Here is a 7,177-nt window from a genome sequence, read left to right as displayed (position 1 = left end):
ACACCGGCGATTCCCCACCGAGGCACTAGGAACATGTCGGTTTTCACCGCGCTTCACACAGGGGGAAAGTAAGGCCCAGGAAGAAGAAATGATTTGCAGAGGGCCCGAGCCGGGATCAGAACCCGGGCTCTTTCCCACCCTTTGGCTTTACCTGCTGAACCGCAGTTCCCCTTCGAGAGCTGTCCCAAGGTGACTTGATTTCTGTGGCCTGGGCAGAAGACAGCCCGCAGAAGGGCCGGCTTGGCCCCACAGTGCCAACGCTGGAATTCTCTATAAAGATTCTCAATCCATCTAGGAGGCGGGCTGCACATTAGGGTCTTTGTTTAGAACCTGTGCTTTAAAGATTTTCTTTAAATTGTGTTATTTAGAGTGGCTGAAGTGTGGGGTTGCTGATGAAGGACATGGAAGGGAGTAGATTCCCTCCCAGGTCACCCCCTTGGTGACTTGGTGCTGCCTGGGGGCTTTGGGCGAGGCTCAGCAGGGGATGAGTTGTGGGGACTGGTGGGACCCGGCAGATTGCACACCCCCCTGGGGAAAGACGGGGGTCCCAGAATTCATGCCCCCACCACCTGCAGACAAAGCAAGCAACCCCTCCAACTGGTCCCTCCCTTCCTTAGGGCTCACCTTCCAAGGACCCATCTGTTCCACAGGCCTGCTGTAGGCATCGCTCTCTGCAGCCCACACTTGTGATTGGTCTGTCTGTCCGCTCTTCATCCTGATGTTTTCATTCACCTTGCTTCCTCTGTCGGACTCTTCATAAGCACGAGTTTTCAGTGGTTGAATAAATTCCATCAGATGGGTATGCCGCCATTCTTCCCTCCGACTGCTAGTAGTTGCCAGTTCCCACCATCATAGTAGGAAGGTCCCAAGGCTCCACATCTGCGCCAACACTTGTTATTGTCTGTTTCTATTTAGCCATCCTAGTGAGTGTGAAGTGATAGCTCCTGATTTCGATTTGTGTTTTCCTAAGGACCTATGGTGTTCAGCATCTGTTCATGTGCTTTTTGGCCATTTGTATATCTTCTTTCAAGAAACAGCCATTCAATTCATTTGTCCATTTTAAATTAATTGTCTTTTTATTATCAAATTGTAAGAATTTTTATATATTCTGGATACAAGTCCCTTAGTAGATCTATGGTTTACAAATTTTTTCTTCCATTATGTGGTTTGGTTTTTTGCTCTCTAAATGGTATCACTTCTGGCACAATTGTTTTCAATTATAATTTAACCCAATATATCCATTTATAATTCTATCCAGGCTTTTGTATCAACATAAGTTTTTATTTTCCTTGGGTAAATATTTAGGAGTAGGAGAGTGGGGCTGTATGAGAGGTAGCTCTATGGTATGAGCTGTAGGGTAAAGTGCCTGCACCTATCCCCCCACCTCCCCAGCACTGAGAATTTTTGCTGCCCTATAGCCTCCTTAGCACTTGACGTCCTTTTATAATTTTAGACATTCTAGTACGTCTGTTGTAGTATCCCCCTGGGGTTTGAATGTTCATTTTCCTAATGACTAATGACGTTGAACTTCTTTTCATGTTGTTATATGCCATGTGTAAAGTGTTCAAATCATTTACCCATTTTAAAATTGGATTTTTTAGTTATTATCACTTATATGGTTTCTTTAACAGGTATCTTTTTCCTTTTTTTTTTTTTTTTTTGCCAGCCTGTGGCTTTGTCTTTTCATTTTCTTTACAATGACTTTTGAAGAACAGAAATTTTTGTGCTTTTTGTGCCATTGCCTAAATCATCTTTGCCTAAACTCAGGGTCACGAGGATTTCCTCCTGTTTCCCTCCAAAAGTTTTATAGTTTGTTTTACACTTTAAGTCTATGATCCATTTCATTTGATTTTTGTAGAAAGTGTGAGAGAAATGTTTCTTTTTTTGCATATAGATATCTAATTTTTCTAGCACCATTTGTTGAAAAAAATATCCTTCCTTCATTGAATTTCTTTGACACATTTGTCTCGAATAAATTGACTATAAGTAAGTGGATCTATTTCTGGATTCTCCATTCTGTTCAATAAATTTAGAAGGATTCAGGTCACAGTAAGGATTTTATTGATTTTCTCAAACAGCTTTTGGTTTCGATAATTTTCACTGGTTTTTCTGTTTTTTACTTCACCAGTTTCTGCACTATTTACTATTTCCTTCTGTTTACTTTGGATTTAATTTGCTCTTTTTTTTGTTTGTTTGTTTTTGGTTTCTTAAGGTAGAAACTGACCCATTGATTTGAGACCTTTTGCCTTTTTTTTTTTTTTTTTTCCCTAACAAGGGATTTGCTGCTATAAATTCCCGCAAGGTACTGGTTTTTCAGGACCCACAACTTTTGATATGTTGTATTTTCATTTTCAGTGAGTTCAAAATGCTTTCTAATTTTTCCTTTGATCATTTCTTGACCTATGGATTATTTAGAAATATGGTATTAATTTCCAACTATTTGATGGTTTTCCAGGTATCTTCCTGTAATTTGTTTCTATTTCACTGCCTGTTGGCCAGAGAATATGCTCTGTGTGGCTTGAGTCCTTTTATATTTATTGATGGTCTAGGATATGGTCAATCTTGGTGAATGTTCCAGGGGTACTTGAAAATAATATATATTTTTCTTTTGGTGGGTTGAGTGATCTATAAATGTCAATGAGGCCAAGTTGATTGATACCCACATTTTAGTCTTCTCTTCTTCATGAATTTTTGTGTACTATCCTATCAAATATTGAGATAGTGATATTGAATTCCCTAACTGTAATTTTGAATTTGACTAGTTCTCTTCATGGTTCTGCCAGGTTTTGCTTCATAAATTTTGAAGCTCTATTATTTGCTGCATAAACATTATGATTGTTATATTCTCTTAATGAATTAGCACCTATGTCATTATAAAATTACCTTTTAATCTTTGACCCTATTCATTGCATTGACTCTACTTTGAGAACAGTGTCACCACTACAGCTTTATTTTGATTAGTTAACATGGCATGCGGAAGAGTTCAGGACATGCAACCCCAAAATACGCCACTTTGGCATATTGATTATTGTGAGCCAAGGCACCTGAAACACAGCGGGCACAAGAAGGGCCTGCTGACCTTCCCTTTTCTTTCTGCAAGCGGGAGATGAAACTCCCATGGGAAAAATGCCCTCCCTTTTCTAAGAGGAAAGGAACTTTCTTCTCCAGAGAAGAGGAGTCTAGGCAGAGCGAAATCTGTACAAATAGATTGGGTTAAAATAACTTCTCTTTCTGTAGTCTCCCCATATGGTTCAGTTGCTTTTCCACAATTGCCACTCTTTCTTTAACCTAGTATATAAGTACTTAGGCCTGGCCAGTTCTTTGGATCTTCATTCTTGTGGGGGTTCCCCTGGACTTGTTAAAAATTACTAAATAATATCTCTGTGCTTTTCTCCAGTGACTCTGTTTTGTATCAGCCTTAGCTGGAAAGCCCGAGAGGGTCGAGGAGACATATTACTTCCCCTGCATATTTAATCTTTCATCCTTTCTCTTAACCCACTTGAGTCTTCATATGTAAAACACTTTTTTTTTTTTTTTTTTTTTTTTTTTGTAGGCAGCATACAGTTGGGTCTGATTTTTTATCCAGACTGACAATCTGTGCCAGATGGAATTGTCAGATCGTGTGTGAACAACTCAGGTGTAATGTGCTGATTATTATGGTTTAAAGTCTATCAGTCATTATCTTGCTATTTGTTTTGCATTTGTCCTATCTTTTCTTTGTCCCTTTATTTCTCTTTTTATGCCTCTAAAAACATTTATTGGGTACTTCTTTGATTCCTTTTTATCTTCTTTATGGCTTCAGGACCAGGACTGGGGTGGGGGTGGATGAGATACTCATCTTGAGTGTAGAGTTTAAAGGGATGTCAAAAAACTTGGTAATCAACACTATTTTAATTAGTGTTTTTAAAAGTCAAAACTAATGCAAAAAATCTGTAATGAACAAAATATCAAAGTTTTCAATAATAAACATGTCAGTATTTCTGATTTTTCTTTTGGCCTCAGGCTCCAGTATAGCTTGGCATAACATTACTGACTGTAGGTCACAGTTTCCTGCTTCATATATGTATATGATTAAAATGTCATTTTAAAATTTATCTATCAAATTTCATTTAGGTGAAATTTGTTGATTTTCTAGTTTCCTGAAATTTTCTTTTCTTTCTGATTTGGGCTGCCTTTTCTGTCATTTTCTGAAAGAAATGTATTTAGAATCTCCTATTACAATTGTGAATTTCTCCTTTCCCCTTTTATTTCTGTGAGGCTTTACTTTACAGATTGGGTTTGTCAGTAGGTGCATGGAAATTTAGAAGTTTTACTGTTAAAAATTCTTTATGAAATTCCCTCTCCATTATTCACAGTGCTTTTTGTTCTACAAAAGTATTTATTATCTCTTATTAACATTACCTTTTGTTGCATGGCATATCTTTTTTTAATCCTTTTACCTTTTAATATTTTAGATGTTTCTTTTTAAATGGCATTCAGTTGGGCTTTGTTTCTTTTTATCTCATCTGACAATCTTTGTATTTTAATTGGAGCGTTCTGTTTACATTTTATAACATTACAAATAAATTTGTGTTCAAATCTATCATCTTACACTTCTCTTTCTATTTGTCCTACACGTTCTTTGTTATCTTTCTTTTCTTTCTAGCTTTCTTTTAGATCAATTATTTTCTATTTTGATTCCACTTACTCCCCTGCCCCCACTCACTTAGAAATAATATACTTTTAATATTCTTTTAGCGGTTACCCTAGAGATTAAGACATTCATCCTTGACTTATCAAAGTTTAATATAAATTGGTACTTTTGCCTCTTCCTTGAAAATGGAAGGATATTAGAATACTTTCCATTTGTCTGCTTTTAAAATGTATACTATTGTAATGCATTTCTAATTGTGAGACATTATTATTGTTTTATATTTATTTAATTTGCCCATATATTTACCACTTATGTTGCTCTTCTTTCCTGCAATTCCCTTAGCATTATTTTGATTATTCATTCTTTTTGCTGTCCACCCCCCGTCTTTCATTGCCCCTTCAATTTCTTCACCTCTCCATGGCCCACCCCACCTATAAATAGTGGATTTCTAGGATATCGGGTGTACGCATGATAAAATTCTGCTGTGTTACATTTCAGATGCTGCTGTAGCAATGCCATGTACATGTCTTAAAGTTCAATTTAATTTCTCAAAAGTGAGGGGTTTTTTTTCTTTCAAAAACCCAATAACAAGGTGAATATACTTCAAGGCATGCTTCATTTACATTAAATTTGCTCTAAATCGCTGCTTGGAAGACATTTGGATGGGAATAGTCAAGTCATTAACTCAAAGAAAACCATGACATCACCTCTAGAAACAAAAATCGCCAAATTGTGTTGTCTGTGTTAATTTTTGTGTGCATGCATCCTGAAAGGCACATTGCATTTATGTAGAAACAGTGACAAAAAATTTGAGGCTAACTTTGAAACTTATCTAAAAGGTGTATCTAAGTGTGTGTGTGTGTGTGTGTGTGTGTGTGTGTTTATGGACCATCTGATACAGGCTCAGACAGTGGAGAGTCTCAGGTGATGCTAGAGCTCACTTAATCCAAAGCTCTCATTGTAGAGATAAGGGCTCTGAGCTCCAGGGAGACTCAATGACTGGTATAACATCACACAGTGGATGGAGAGTCAGGACTAGAATCAAGGTCTCTGGACAGAGCAGCCTCCTTCAACTGCCTAAAAGTATAGTCTCCTGCCCACCCCCCCAGGTGCAGTCAACCAGTGAAATCATGTTATCTCCAGGCGTGGGTACCCATTTGGTCTGTAGCCATTGGCTCTAGGATTCTCTAGCAATCTGTTAAACCACTTTGTTATTTGATGTTATCAATTAGATTTCAGATGTGTCTGGTAGAGGGTACAGTGAGTGTCCAGTACTAACTAGATGCTTCCTAACTGGACAGCAGTGGAACAACACAAAGATTGTTTTTTGCTAAAATTCAGTTAAGTACCAGGAGTGGCAGGACTTAAGGGAAGGGAAAGGGGCAGAATAAAGCTCCTTGAGGTCATTCTGAAGTATGTAAAAACAATCCTTGGAATTTAGATATCACCACACACGATCTGTTTCTAACACTCACTTGTCAAATTAAAGAGAGACCCAATATCATTGATACATTTTCTGGTCTCCTAGCTGTCCATCAATGTTTTGTGTTCCTTTTTCATGAATGTCTTAGTTTGTTCAGGCTACTATATAAAAATATCATAGCCAGAATACCTTACAAACAAAAGAAATTTATTCCTCACAGTTCTAGAAGCTGAGAAGTCCCAAGATTGAGGTTCAGGCAGCTTCAGTGTCTGATGAGAGCCCACTTTCTTGCTCATAAGAACCTTTCAGTTGTGTCCTCACAGGGTGGAAGGGGCCAAGGAGCCCTTACAGTCTCTTTTCTAATCCCATCCATGAAGGGATCATGCTCCTCCCTCATGATCTCATTACTGTCAAAGGCCCCACCTCCAAACACTGTCACACTGGGAATCCATCACATAGTGTTAGGTTTGAAGGTATGAATCTGGTGGTGGTGGGGGCGGAGATCAAAGACATTCCATTTAGAGCAATGAAATGTAATTGTTGAGAAGTGACTGTCCCACCATGGACTTCATTTCTGAAACCCCTGCATCTAGATGGCACCACGTGACTGACTTATGGCTGGTGGAATTGAGTGAAAGGAATTCATGCCAGTTCTAGGTGAGCCCCTACACTACCACATACGGCTCTGCACACTCTCTGTCCTTGTCTGCCAGCCCATAGCAACCTTGGAGGCCAAGTGCTGAAATGGCAGACCACCTACCAGTCTGGGTCCCTGAAGGGCTATGGAGAATGGAACCACTTCTCCATGGACCATGAACTGAACTTTGCATGATCTGTTAGCAAGAAATAAATATTGATTATGTTAGGCCATTGAGATTCTGGGGTTTATCTGTTATTGCAGTTAACAGTTACTTTAACATAGTCAATGACCTCTAACTTGAACAATAACATTTAATTTCCGATTAGAGTGCTGGAGGCAAAGCTTGTGGGGAAGAGGAAAGAGGGAGAGGGCAGCACATCACAAAATCAACGATCCCCACCATGTATTAGTTCATCGGGTCACAGTGTAGTGTGGACAACGGTGGCCCCCATCCTCCACAGAACACCCTGAGAACAGAAAG

The sequence above is a fragment of the Mustela lutreola genome, chromosome 4 (genome assembly GCF_030435805.1).
Source record: "Mustela lutreola isolate mMusLut2 chromosome 4, mMusLut2.pri, whole genome shotgun sequence".
In the NCBI taxonomy this organism is placed as follows: Eukaryota; Metazoa; Chordata; class Mammalia; order Carnivora; family Mustelidae; genus Mustela; species Mustela lutreola.
The sequence above is the reverse complement of the archived record's forward strand: the minus strand, read 5'-3'. Positions refer to the sequence as shown.